We start from the raw sequence: 15,916 nt of genomic DNA on the forward strand, positions 1-15,916 counted from the left end.
GTGTTCTTTTTTTCTGTTTTACTGAACATGGAGGTCCAACACTGAACTGTACTCTCATTGTTTCTTCATATATACAACACAACTAATACTATTATTTATTAAATAACTTTTTATTCTATACTTCTTTTCTTTATATTTTTGAGAAGAAGTAAAGCTCCAGAGATTATAGTCCAATCAGAAGAAAAGGAGGTTTTGATTACATATCCCTTTGAGTGCAGTGCAGTGAGACATACACAATGAAGGGGAAGGTATCAAGAAGGAGAAAGAAAGCAGTAGAGGTTAAATATGTGTTTCCCTGTGCATATATGTTAACATGTGAGCTATGCATATTTGTATATGTATATGTGTATGTTTGAGTGTATACACATATAGATAGGTAGGTAGACATGCATAAATAATGGGGAATCCCAGCTGACCAGAGTAAAGAGTGTACACATCCACATGTGGAGTTCCCAGACAGAACACATTACACATTTTCACATTATTTGTAACCACTGATTTATCTGGATATAGCTATACTTCTTGGGAAAAAATGTCTGCCATTCAGCCCTGTTGGTGTATTTGGTCAACTGTGTGATATGGGGTGGCTTAGAGAACATAAGGCAAATTTTAGGAAGGACTTTGTGGCCCCAGGAAAGAATTCATCCAAAGGAAGAAGTCTGGATCAGAAACCTGGGTTCAGGGAGGGGAGCTGGGCCACTGGAGGGAATTTTGAACTTGGAATCAGCATGGTGGTTTCACTGAATCTGCCCCAGTCCAGCAGTCCTTATGGTAGTTGCATATCCCTAGATGTTAAGGTCTGTGTGGAACTGAAAGAGATGTTGCACAAAAGTATTATGTGTTTCTATATGGAATCTTGAAAAAAAAATGGTTGTGAAGAACCTAGGGGCAGGACAGAAATAAAGATGCAGACGTAGAGAATGGACTTGAGGACACAGGGAGGGGGAAGGGTAAGCTGGGACGAAGTTAGAGTGGCATGGACATATATACACTACCACATGTCAAATAGATAGCTATTGGGAAACAGCTGCATAGCACAGGGAGATCAGCTTGGTGCTTTGTGACCACCTAGAGGGGTGGGATAGGGAGGGTGGGAGGGAGAGGCAAGAGGGAGGAGATCTGGGGATATATGTATACGTATAGCTGATTCACTTTGTTACACAGCAGAAACTAACACAACATTGTAAAGCAATTATACTCCAATAAAGATGTTAAAAAAAATAAAGTGTACAACAAAAAGTATTATGCGTATTAATACTTATGAATATACCAGATATGAAAATACCAGATATTTACAAAAACAGAGGTTTTTAAAATTTTTTGAACTAAAAAAAAGCCTTTGAATTAATAATTTGATGAATTGCAGTTCTTCTTGGGCAATGTAATTAACCTCCTAATTTCGGTGGGTCACTATAATTTTTAGATTAAAGCTTTGGAAGCTTTTATAATAGCAGTATTTTATGTTTGAGTAATGCTTTACAATTTGCAAAGTGTTCTGTTTTCAGATACTTGGTAATATAAATAGGTCGAGTATTGCCTCCACTTTCCATTTTAGGTAACTGTGCCTTAGAAAGTTTAAATTAGTTATCAAGTTCACAAAGCCAGTAGAGTTGGAAGTCAGACCCAAGTATTTGGACTTTTACTTTAAAATTCTTTCTTTATGTTACATTAAGTCCAACATAATACATTCTTGAAAACAGTTAAAAATACACACTTTACTAATTACTCGATTGAGAACCTGTGGATAACAGGAAACTTGCTTAATTTCCTAATTAAACAAAATTGTCTTCCACCTTATTATGCAGATGTTATTTTCAGCATTTATCCTAAAAAGGTGCCATTTGATAATTAACTAATTATACAAGTTTTATTTAACAATTCTGTTGATCTCATTACTGGGTTAAATATAATCATTTTTCTTTACCTGTATGAGGTAGAACAGTACAAATTAATTTTCATTGTAGATCTTGGTTCTTGCTGACAACAAATAGTCAAAATAAAAGGTTTCTTTAACCTAAAAATGGAGGAGGATGGCATCAGAATTTACTTTCTTCTTAACTGATTGTTAATTAGTTGTCCCTGAGCACACAGGTTATACATAATTCACTGCCTTCTCTTGTCTGAAGTTTTCTCTTTCTTTTTCTTCTTCTAAATCTGAGTGTCTATTTGCTTCATTCAAAGCCCAATATTAGGATAATAAAATGGAGTCAGGGATATGGAAGTGAGTATAGGAAAAAGATGAGAACTCTATTGTAAGAAACTTAATATTCTGTAACTCAAGTATAGTCATGTAAAGAAAATAAAAACAAAATAACTCCTGCTTTTTCAAGTTCAAGTTGATACTTAAAATACTTTTTAAAATATTAAGTCTAACTGAATGACTCCTGTAAAACTTGAACTAGAAATACTTATGACTGTGATATCCTGAGTCCTTTTTCCCATTAAATATGAAATTTTAGCCAGGTCATTGATTTCATTGCACAATCAAAAATTCCTGGTCTATTAAAGCATGTAAACAAAATGAAAACAAACCAAAGAATTTTGGATTGGTGTTTTTCTCTAAACTCAGAAGAAAAAATTCTGACAATGAGGATCTGCCAGCCAGCTCTGTGCTTTGGCAATAATCAGAATAAAAAATATTATAAATAAATGTTTTCATGTACTTATTTTCCAAGGGATGGATCTGAGCACAGAATCTATGTAGACCCAGAAGAGAGTGCGAGAAGAAAGGGCCAGGTTGGGGATGTAGCCAGCCGCCTAATTACACTAATAGGTTCACAGCACAGTTGGGTCACAAATTGTGTTTCTAAACTTAGGAGATGAATCTCCACCATAAATTATTGAAAAGCACTCTGTGGTGCTCCACTCTCCATTTCCCACAGATTACTGAGAGCTATAAAGCATCTTTAGAAAGTATTTTCCTTTCTGTTTTAAAATTTTCTTTCATCATCAATTAGTGTCAACTTTGAAAACATCGGCTATAACCAGAAAACATGAAATCAAAAGATAAAATAAAGAAGCAAGGAAATTATTCCTAAAAGAAGCAGAAGCATATTGTTTAACCTGCTAGGGAGAGTTAACTTACTAATGAAATATTTGTGTGTTTCTATATCCCAAACTTCCTTAGGATAGAAACGTAATAACATATTACATAAATATAGTCCCCAGATTTCATCTCCATGTTGACATCTGTTGTGAAATAAGCATAGTTAAACTAGAATAAATTTTGTGAAGACAATTCATTCTATAACATAAATTAACCAACTTGCATTATCACTCCACATTTAGCTTTTGAGCTATATATATTCACCACTTTCATTAATAAGATTCATGAATCTGAAATGGAGTTGGTAGAAGATATTAGAAAATAAGATTATGAATGACACTACACTAAATTTAAGGTTTGGCCACTCTGCTTAGCTTATGATTTTCTTCATGCCCTCTCTTTTTCTGTGTCTATAAAAATGGGAATAACAACTACTTTTCTCTGCTTACTTTAAATGAGATGATCAGTAAGCTTAAGCTGCGAGATCAGTCAAAATTGTTTTTCAGATTCTAAATTGAATCTAGAGCAATGTGCCATTTAAGGTCTCTTTGATTGCAAGTTTAAAAATGTCCAATGACATACTGTGTTCATGGATTAGAATTAATATTGTTAAAATGACCATACAACCCAAGGCAATCTACAGATTCAGTGCAATCCCGATCAAAATACCAACGGCATTTTTTACAGGACTAGAACGAATAATTCTAAAATTCGTATGGAAACACAAAAGACCCTGAGTAGCCAAAACAATCTTGAGAAAGAAGAACAAGCTGGAGGTTTTAAGACCCCTGATTTCAAATTATGCTAGAAAGCTAAGTCATCAAAACACTGTAGTGCTGGCACAAATACAGACACATAGATCAATGGAACAGAAATAAAGATATGCTTGTACAGTCAATCTATGATAAAGGAGGCAAGAATATGCAATGGGGAAAAGACAGTTTCTTCAATAAATGGTGTCGGGAAAATAAGACAGCTACTTGCAAAAGAATCAAACTGGACTACTTTCTCATACCATATGGAAAAATAAGTTCAAAATTGATTAAAGACTTAAATGTAAGACCTGAAACCATCCATAAAACTTCTAGAAGAAAACATAAGCAGTATGCTCTTTGACATCAGTCTTAGTAATATTTTTTTGGATCTGTCTCCTCAGGCAAGGGAAACAAAAGCAAAAATAAACAAGTGGGACTACAAACTAAGAAGCTTTTACACAGCAGAGGAAACTATCAAGAAAATGAAAAGGCAGCCTACTAAATTGGAGAACATATTTGCAAATGTTATATCTGATAAGGGCTAATATCCAAAATATACAACTCATACAACTCAACAACTACAACAAAACAACACAATTTAAAAATGGGCAGAGGACCTGAATAGGCATTTTTCCAGAAAAGACATATAGATGGCCAACAGACTTATGAAAACGTCATTCATCATCAGGGAAATGCAAATCAAAGCCACAATGAGACCTCATCTCACACTTGTCAGAATGGCTATCATCAAAAAGACCACAAATAAGAAGTGTTGGTGAGGGTGTGGAGAAGAGGGAACCCTCATGCACTGTTGGTAGGAATGTAAATTGCTGCAGCCATTATGGAAAACAGTGTGGAGATACTTTAAAAATTTAAAAATAGAACTACCATACAATCCAGCAATTCTACTTCTTTCTGTTTCGGAAGAAAACAAAAAAAGATAATTGAGAACATGTTTGCACTCCTATGTTCATTGCAGCATTATTTACAATAGCCAAGACCTGGAAGCAACCTAAGTGTCTATCTATAAATGAATGGGTAAAGAAGATGTGGTATGTATGTGTGTGTGTACACATAACACACACACACACACACATATATATATACATATATTTAATATATAATGGAATCTTATTCAGCCATAAAAAAAATGAAATCTTGCCATTTGTGACAGCATGGATGGACCTAAAGGGTATTATACTAAGTGAAATAAGTCAGAAGGAGGACAAATACCACATGATTTCATTTGTATGTGGAATCTAGAAAACAAACAAAAACAGACTCAGAGATACAGAAAACAAACTGGTGGTTGCCTGAGGGGAGGGAGAAGGGGGGATGAGTGAAATAGGTAGGGGAGACTGAAGTACAAACTTCCAGCTATAAAATAAGTCGCAGGGATGTAATGTACAGCATATGGAATATAGTCAATAATACTGTAATAACTTTGTATGGTGACAGATGGTAACTCGACTTACCATGGTGATCATTTTGTAATATGTAAAATACCGAGTACTATGCTGTATACCTGAAACTAATATAATATTGTAAGTCAATTATAGTTCAATTTTAAAAAAAAGAAAAAACAAACAAAAAGTGTCCAACTCAAACTGGCTAAAGTTAAAAGGGTATTTATTGGCTCACATGACCAAAAGCCCTGGACGTGGAAACTGCTTCACATATAGCTATATTCAGGAGTCACAACATGGTTGTTTCCATGCTCAGTTTTGCTACCTGTGGTGTTCGCTTCACACTCAAGTTTTACGTTATAGTAAGGATGCAGTACAAGTCAAGTGCCTACACTTTCTGAGATCCTAAACTAGTAGGAAAAATAAGAATCCCTTTCCCAGGATTCCTTGCAGATGCTCCTGAGTCTCAGAGGTTCTGATTAACTCACATGTCCATTCCTCAACCCTTTTCTAATGAGCAAGAAAAAAATAGTTTTTTCATATTTTGGAAAATGTGTATGCAGTTCTGCTTTCATTTTTTCTACAGTGTTTTGAGTGAACTATTTAATGTTCATCCCATCAATTTCTACCACCTTACTCTTTTAATTTAGGGTAAAATAGAAAGAACTGTCATTAAATGAAAGGGAAAAGGCTTCTCAGAGAATGTATGAGTTAAGGAATAAAATTTATGAGACAGTAGGAAGGGCTTTGCTTTTGATTTTTTATTTTATTTTTTTCGGTACGCGGGCCTCTCACTGTTGTGGCCTCTCCCGTTGCGGAGCACAGGCTCCGGATGAGCAGGCTCAGCGGCCATGGTTCACGGGCCCAGCCGCTCCACGGCACGTGGGATCTTCCCGGACCAGGGCACGAACCCGTGTCCCCTGCATCGGCAAGCGGACTCTCAACCACTGCGCCACCAGGGAAGCCCGCTTTTGAATTTTTAACTTAACTTTTCAAATTAATTGTGATGTGTGGTTTTAAAAAGAATAATCTCACTTTTCTTTGGCTTTTGTTTCTTTCTGAATAGTTACTGCCTGCCTCTGGGTAGGTGACCCATCATATTTACCAGTTGGTTGACTTTTGCATACGGACCTTAATAGTCTCATAACTATATGAGATAAAAATCTGCTCTAATTAACTTTCTCTTATACCAACTGAATTTGTTGAATCTTTGTTAAGACATTAGTGAATTCTAAAAATTATTAAGTTTACAAAGAGCACCATTTTGTTGATTGGTCAAGCGTATTACTAAACTGGCTTCACAGTGTTTGAACTCACAAATTGCAGGTGATAAGAATTTTTTAATTGTTTTTTCTTTGCCCCTGGATGGGTCTTATTCTGACACATAGGAGTTAGATCTCTGATATTGGAAGAGATCCTACATGTCTAGCTGAACAGGACACGTGTATACACAAATGCAAATGCAAATACTGACACTGAGGAATAAGTGCATGTGTTCTTTCTCTCTCTCACTTTGAGGTTGGGTATGGGCACGTATGCCTCAAATGGGGTTGGGTTTTATAAAAATGTTAGGGATGAATCACATTTGTTTTGCTGTGACATTTGCTGCCTCACCTTCAAAGAGTAGGTGCAGTTGCACTGACAACTCCTTGGCATTTTGCCCCAGGGAAGTGTTACATTATCAAAAGAAGCAGTGCCAGTGTGCTGGCAATTAAAATGTGGACATTTGACCATGATTCTCAGGAGAAAATGATCAAAAGAATACACTGAAGTGAAAACCTTAACTAAGCAGAGTCATCTCTAATGAATAAGAGGGAAGCTCTTTTAGGCTTGGTAACTTAGATGAGCATATGTGAAATATATGGCTAATGTTTCTAAAAGAAAATGGTTACTAGGAAACTATGAAAAGACCCCTAATTATGTTATCTCCAGGCTACCAATAAATAGAGAATTCAGATCACTTTGTTCTAAAAGCAGTACTAAGTAACCTGCTAATATTCTTAATACTCTTGAGGTTTGTTTCTGCAGCAAGTGAGATTTACTGTCCTTTTAAGGATTAGATAGCAATTTGAAAAGACTGGATTTAACTCAAAGTTCATAACCAATGCTATTGACTGAATTTTGGTGTCCTATTGCAGTCTTCTGAAGGTAGCAAAAGAATATCTTGACATAAAAATAAGTGTTTGTTGTTTAGTTGGCCAAGACTTCGAATTAATATATGTTAAGATCTTGACCTCTACCTGAAGCAGTAACAAAGAACTAAGGATATTGGCTCTGGGCTGCCACTCCCATGGAGGGTGTTTCCTTATTAAACCTGACTGTCCTACCCCATAATTTAAAATCTTCCCACAAAGAAAATTCCAGGCTTCACCAGTAACCTGTTCCATAAATTTAAGTAAGAAATAACATATTATTTCAGGATCTAGCTCCTACCTGTCAAAGTAAGACCTGTTCAGTGGCAAGAAAAATCAACTTAGAAGTTCTTATCACCTGAAAATCTGGGATTTCAAACATAGTGAATCAGTTTGACAGCACTTCTGATCAATCATTAAACTGGTGTTCTATGTAAATTTAACATATTTTCAAAAAACACCTCCTATGGGTTCTCTTCTCTCTGTTGTAATTTCTTCCCTGGTAGATGCAGACCTCACCCTGTTTCATTGGTTGGTTGGGAGTTGAACTGAGCATGAATGGGTGATTTTCTTTCCCAGGCTATTGGTCAAAGCTGTGGTCAGTACCAACTTTGGCCAAGACATGCCTGACCCAGTTCTGCCAAGGGGTTGCTGTTGGAAGCTGGCATGAATCTGAGAAGCAGGGTTACCAGCTGGGCAAAACTCTCAGGTTGGTTAGGTGTATTTTAGGGTCTTTTCACCTCTTTTTACTCTTTTTCTTTCTTTCTTTACCTCTTACATCAGGCCCTTAGATTCCTTCTTCCCCTGAGTCCCAAGTGCTTGAAATCTGTTACTTCCTACTAAATTTAAACAAATAAGTCAGACAGAGGTAACACTGCTAAGATGATTTTAAAAAGATACTGTAGAGGGGTAGGAATTGGGTAGGAAAGCAAAAAGTTATAGTAAAATAGTAAGAGTGAGATAAAATAAATTTCTAAGGAAAAGATGAACAAATAAATAAAATTGCTTTTTGGCAATATACATGCTCAAATGTTCGAGCTCAAATATTTTCCCTGCTTTTTGCGGGGGCTGTTTTCTGGAGAGGCAATTTTTTAAACAGGTAAGATAAGCTTCTTTAGTGACTATAATTGACTAATGGTAACCATAGAAAATGGCCCTTGGCCTCCAATTTTTGCTCCCTTGCCAGTGAATCAGTCTGCCTAGGGTGATGATTTAATTTTCATGGTGTTCAAATTACAAATTAACATTTGCAAGTGTAGATTTGGGGGATTGTGCTGAAGCCTAATAAAGTTCTCTGAGGATGGTGTGACCCCTTGGGCCACATCATATAACTTCCTTATTAAAGTGAAAGGAAATTGCCTTTTAGTTTTCTTATAGCATATCAAGTCCTCATATTTGAGAAAGGCATCCATCTAACCCCTAGAATCTTCAAACCTCATAGATATTCCTGTATCAAAATATTTCAGATCTTCAGTTTGCACAGTGCTTATGGATGAAGTTAACTTAAAATGATTGAGAAGGTCAACAGTATGTTTGCTTCTGATAATCTCAGTTGTTCATGGGTACAATGTATAAATCTAGTCCATCACCATACAGATGATACTTCAGAGTATTACTTGCACTTGTGCTTGTAGCTTAACTTTTAAGGATCGATAAAACGGAAACAAAGGTTTGGGCAGTGTCCAGGCTTGGTTTCAGGGCAAAATAAACAATTATTTGTTGAATTACGTAAAATTTTGTGGAATTATGGTATATAAGAACCACATTTGGAGGGCAAAATTCATAGGTTTCTATATTTTATGGTTTTCAACTTTATTCTATGGTACCGAGAGTGGATTTTCCTGAATCCTAATAGCAAATATTTAGAGAGAAAGACTACTATCTTTTCCTGTAAGGGGGATTCAGAAGAAAAATTATAAAAAACAACCTAATGCTCTACTGCGACTAACATTTGCAACTCAAAATGTTTAACAGACTCTGGAAAATAAACAATGGTTTCTAAAGAAGAGTGAAAAAGCCAAAAAGAGAAAATCTAATTAGTGGCACTCTATCTGTGGGGAACCCTATTAACTGTGGAAAAGAATAACAAAAGTCAGACAAAGTCTAGCAAAAAGTCTCACGTGTGTGTGTGTGTGTGTGTGTGTGTGTGTGTGTGTCTACGTACATACAGACACATACTTCTCTCAGACATACATGGATTTTGCAGTCAGAATAAATTTGGAGTCCTAAGTATTTGGTTAAATGCTGGCAACTAATACCAAATTGATTTATAGAATGTAAATTAACATTTTTTTGGACACAGATTGATCCTATTATGAAGTTATAAAATTCAAGCAATTAAAAAATAAAAATTTGTTATGCAGTCAGTGCTGAAGTGGATATTGGTAATTTTAGATAAGTTTAAGTGATAAAAGGAGGACTTTGAATGAAAGTTGTTTCTTCTAAAATTGAAGGAATTAAAAATATTTTGCTAATAATTTTTTTAGAAAGACAAAAGAACTCAAAAAGCTTTAAATTTGATATTTCCTAACATGTTTACAAAATTGTAACCTAGTGATATAAAATTTGCACATGGTTTTGTTAGCAGCAGTACTATGCTATCTGCTATCTGATAATAGGATTCCTATTCTTTATTATATAAAAATAACACTTAAATTGGTACTAGGCAAAGCAACTGCTTTTTCTGTCATCTTGTTTTTATTGGCAAATTTGTAATGAAATTGTCACTTTGTTAACAGTTACATTGCCTACTTGTATCTCCAGGGCAGCATCTGAAGAGCTCTCCCAATTGTTTTAAGATCACTTTTACTGCATTACTGTTAAAATATTTTTTTCATAAACTTTTGGAAGAAATATATTTCCATGTTTGATTTTTGTTCTTCAATCACGCCAAACTCAAAACTTCTGTGATTTGTTCTGCTTTATTTGGGGAGCTTATCAGTACTGTCTAACCGTAGGATTAAGTGGAGTTTAAGCAATTTTAGCAAGAGCAGTCTTTTAGGGGAAATAACTGCCTCTCCTTACCCATTTATTGTTTATAAAGTGCATATGGCTGGGTAAAGGGTTTATTCAACTATGGTTAGGATGCATGGGACTTTTTTTGTTTTGTATAACAAACAAAGTAATAAATTTTGAATACATTGAGTTATTTGATTAAAAAATATTATTTATGATACTATATGTTTAAACTAATATGACTTTAGTCAGTTTTATATGATGATGATGGTAATGGCTCACAATAGGCATGCTTATTATGTGCCAGGCATTGTGCTAAACATCTTACATAGATTATCTCATTTATTCCTCCCAAGTGTTATTACATTGGAGTGAGAAAACTGAGGCCTGGAGAAATTGAGTAATGTGCTCATGGTCACTGTATTAGCAAGTGGTCATGCTTTACTAAGTACCTCTTATTATCATTTAATACTGTCTCTCTCCTGGTATTGAATCAGAAGCCTCAGAGTTTGAGACTTCTATTCTTAACATCTAAAGAAGAATGGGCTGGAAATTATAAATCTGTCATATAGAAATCTATCTTAACCTTTGAAGTAATGTTATAGAAATTCCATTTACACAATCATCCCTCCCCCAGAATTTAATCTCTGATATCATCTTTCTTGTGTCTAGACTTCCTGTTCTTATCCATTCTTTATGTAACTGCATGATATTACCCTAATGCAGTGGTCTCTCCTTATCTACCGTTTTGCTTTCCACAGTTTCAGTTACCTGTAGTCAACCCCGGTCCAAAAATATTAAATGGAAAATTACAGAAATAAACAATTTATAAGTCTTAAATTGCAAACCCTTCTGAGTAGCATGATGAAATCCCTCCCCGATCCCATCTGTCCCACTCAGGAGATAAATCATCCCTTTGTCTGGCATATACGCCCTGCCTGTATTCCCCACCCTCCCACTAGTATAGGAAAAAACATACAGTTGTCCCTCAGTATCCATGGAGTTGGTTCCAGGACCCCCATCAGATACCAAAATCTGATGCTCAAGTCTCTTTATTTATGTCTGGATTTCACTTCACATATTTTTATAGGATTTTTGCTATTATGTTCATGAATGAGGCTAGTTTATAATTTTCTGTCTTGAAATCCTCTTGTTAGATTTAGTGTCAGGATATATCTGCATAATAAGTTTTCAGGATTTTCTATTTCTAGAAGAGTTTAGTGTTATTTCTTCCTTAATACTTCGGTACAGTTAATTGGTGAAGCCTGGAATTTTCTCTGTGGGAAGATTTTAAATTGTGGGTTCAGTTTTTTTAGTAGTTATATGACTATTCAGATTTTCTTAGTTATTCATGTGTCAGTTTTCTATGTTTTGCTTTTCTAGTGATTTGCCCGTTTAATTTAAATTTTCCATTTTTTTCTTTTTACCAGAAATCCTTTTGCAGTATGTTTGAATATTTAGCTATCTTCTTTTTTATCCCTACTTTATTCTTTGTGTTACAATCCAACACTACCTTACTTATTTTCTTGCTCAAATTGTTAAGTCATTGGGAGGTGTAAATTTTTAAATATCTCTTTTCCCGGTTAGAATATAAACTCTGTGAGGATAGGTATGATGTCCACTTTATCCGAAAAGGTTAGCAAAGAGCCTGGCACCTAGTAGAAATCAGTATTTATTTCTCACAAAATCAGTTCATGACTGATGAATGAATGGAACTCATAAAAATGAAAAAAAAACATTAAACTTATCTAGTCTTCAATGATTCCTGAGTTATCTTCATTTTCTAAGTGCTCGGTTATTTTTCAATTCCTCTGAGCTTCCAGGCTACTGTATAGGGGAAAGTCAGATGATACAAAAATTTAGAAAACAAGTAAATCTCTGTATTGTCAGACTCTACACGTTTAGAAGGATAAGATCATTGTTTTCTTGGGTATGTCTCATTTCAGATTTTTATTTGTACTTCTTAGTCATCCTGCCATTCCTTCAAGTTTTATAGTCACCTACTCTATATTGATTCACACCCAAGTATAATTGTGGTAGCCTCAGTGTTCTTCTATAGATGGTTTGGTTTTACTTAATTGGCCGGTGTGACAAAATTGGTCACTTCATTGGTTGGTGACTTTGAGAAGAAGCTGAGAAGCTATTTCTTTGTGGAGCAATATATATATCCATAGTTGGCTACGTGTTGACAGAGGAATAGTCTTAGCTTATTTACAATGTTCTGCCACGTCCCCTTCAGGGAAGAGCAGTACATTTTCATGTTCAAATTTGGGAACTTCTATTATTCACCATCAAGTACAGATCTCATAAATCAAAGAGCAGTTTTAAATGTCATATTTGTATATGCTATTTCTGGGAAACACCAGATACAGTGTTATTTTGGGAAACTGTGGGTTGACCTTGTAAAACTCACATTAACAAGGAAAAAAGCACATTTTAAACAGTGACACATCTAACAGTGGGCTTAAAAGAGCAAGAGAAAGTGTGTAGGTGTTCAATAGTAACAACCTAGTGGTATCACATTGTATTTCATGAATGAGAGCAATTCACAAAGTTCCCACAAATAGGACCTAGTGCAAGGACATAAGTGTCTAGGAGCTTTCTTTATCATTCATTCTACCAACACTGTACAAGTCCCTACTACGTACCAGGTAGGATCCTGTTTGCTGTGAAAATGAAAGTATGATACAATTCCTTCCTGTGTGTGGCTGAGTTTAATGGGGAGAACTCAGCTCTTATAGGTGTATCACTCATATTGTTTATTTTAAAACTAATGAGCTGTAGGTAAGATTAACTTTGAGAATGAAGTCATGTCACCTAGATAATGTGTCTTCTTGTATTTAATAAACCACTTACAAAGAGGACTGCAAGGAGATATGTCAGAAACTTAATAGAGCTGATCTCCTATCTTGCTAATTAGTAGTGATTTTATGTGTTCTATGATTTCTAAAACAAGTATATATTTATTTTGATTTGAGAAATAAAAAAACAAAACAAAAAGTCACTTAAGTTTCTAAAATTTGCAAGGATATCTTTATGTTTCCTTGAATTTACTTTCACTGTGCTTATTAGCCAATTATGGATTTTCTGTTTCTTAGTATTACATTTAAATTGATTTTTTTTTTTTGGAAAAATCATTAAAATGCAGAGGTAGAAGAAACTTTCACAACAGACATTACATAGCCTGCATGAGAGTCTCTTAAGACAGAGGTTGACAGGGGACTTCCCTGGTGGTCCAGTGGTAAAGAATCCGCCTTACAATGCAGGGGATGTGGGTTCAATCCCTGGTCAGGGAGCTAAGATCCCACATGCCGCAGGGCACCTAAGCCCACACACCACAAGTACTGAGCCCGCGCGCCTCCACTAGAGAAGAGAAAACCCTCATGCCAAAACTAGAGAGAAACCTGTGTGCCGCAAAGAAGACCCGATGCAGCCAAAAATAAGTTAAATAAATAAATAAATAGATAATAAATAAATAAATCTTTTAAAAAAAGGAAAGACAGGGGTTGACAAACTTTATCTATAAAGGGCCAGATAGCGCATATTTCAGGCTTTGTGATCTGTACAGTTTCTGTCACAACTATTCAGCTCTGCTTTTAGCAGGAAAACAACCATAGACAATATGTAAATGAATGAGTGTAGCTGTGTTTCAATACTACTTTACTTAGAAAAACTGGCAGAGGTGTAGATGTGCTACAGTTTGCCAATCCCCTGACTTAATGGCATTTGTCAAAAATGCAAAGACCTAGTTCTCATACCTCCCTGAATCAGATTCCAGAGAGATAAGCCCTTGGAACCTGAACGTTTACCCAGTTGCCAATATTATTATTGTTTACTATTTACACTTAAGTTTGAGAACTTTCATCTCCTTTACTTCCTGGGATACCTGAGACAGCAATGTATCTCTGCAGTATCCCTGAGGGACTTCCATTTAGTTTAACTACTTTGAAGTTTGTGGAGCATATGTTTATCAGGTGGAACCTCTATTTTAAATAATTGACAGAGAGAATATGAAGGGAAAATGTCTGTTGAGTTAAAGCCTAAAAATGGAAACTCTAAGAGAACAAAGATCTTTCCTCCCATTTCCTGCTGTAGGGTCGGCGCCTGGTGTGTGTGAGGGGGGTGTTGGTAAATATATATTTGCAGATTGAACTGAACGCACTTTCCTATTGCTTCACTCTCAGCACACAATGATGCCCTACATCCAAGTGATTTGACTGTCCCTGTATTTGATGTCCAGGCAGTCGAGTTCTAGCCATACCTTTCCTTCTTCTTTTTTTTTTTTTTTTTTTTTTGCGGTACGCGGGCCTCTCACTGTTGTGGCCTCTCCCGTGGCAGAGCACAGACTCCAGATGCTCAGCGGCCACAGCTCACGGGCCCAGCCGCTCTGCTGCATGTGGGATCTTCCCGGACCGGGGCACGAACCCGAGTCCGGTGCATCGGCAGGCGGACTCCCAACCACTGCGCCACCAGGGAAGCCCCCTTTCCTTCTTTTTACACCATAGTTCTAGTTCTTATCCAATATTCCATCTCTTTTGAGTAATCTGGGGTTTATGAATCTTGCCCTCCAATATAGTGTTTTTCCAACATTCATGATTCCAAAGCAGGATGACATTTATAAGCAGTGATAATTATATTAAAGATCTTTTGGCTGTGATCAAGAGAAATCAATATGGCCAACTTAACTGAAAAGGAATCTATTAGCAAAATGAGTTCAGTAAGATCTCAGCAACAGGGGTCTGTGGACCTTCTCTCTAGAATGCCACCCAACATAATTCAGCTCCCAGCTTTTTCCCACCTCTGGGTCTTTGCACACGCTGTGCTCTAAGCCAGTTTTAAATTCCTGGAGAGAGATCGGGATTGACCCAGCTAAAGTCAGGTGCCTGTTATTTAGTTTAATTACTCAGCCACTGGATCAGGGGTACCATTAAGTAATCACCTCTGTGGAGAGAAAATCAAAGACTATTACCAAAAGGATGTGGGAGTGGGATAGTTGCTAGGAAGACTCAGCTAGTTTAGACAGGCTAATTCTGGTGCCTTTTTAGAAAAACCTGTAAATAACTATTTGGACTCTGGTTTTCTAAAGCCTGTTAAATTCTGCTACTAACACAAACCAGGCTGCAGACCTGTGAGAGGTCCATGCCAATATTCTCTCTATTCTGCTGCTCTGCTGTGGACGATGTTCTTCTGTAATTGCTGTGGACTTCCTCTAGACCTGAAGATTTAATTTGGAGCACTACTTTAGCTGTCTTTAGCTGGAAAATTTGATTTTCAGTCCTTTTTTTGCTTTTAGATTATATTTAGTTATAGTATCTATCCCTGCCTACTTATATATAGTATCTATCCCTGCCTACTTGTGCCTTGGTAAGAAATGGCACAGATAATATTCAGACCACTCCCTCCAGTCTATTCATTTCAGGTTCTGTCCCTGATTAGCGGCCACCCAAACAGTCACTGCCCCATCATGGTACTGGACTGCTCTGCAGCATGAGGGCTCTTAGAACAAAGTTCTTTCCTACTTATAGCCCTGTCTGCCCCATACCCAACCTCTCAACCTCTCTCTATTCTGTTGTTGTAATCTGCAAGGATTGACAGGTTCTGATGGCTCTCCCCTCCAAAAGC

Source organism: Aethalodelphis obliquidens, unplaced genomic scaffold (assembly GCF_003676395.1).
Source record: "Aethalodelphis obliquidens isolate GAN/ISIS:26980383/991018 unplaced genomic scaffold, ASM367639v1 scaffold5, whole genome shotgun sequence".
NCBI lineage: Eukaryota > Metazoa > Chordata > Mammalia > Artiodactyla > Delphinidae > Aethalodelphis > Aethalodelphis obliquidens.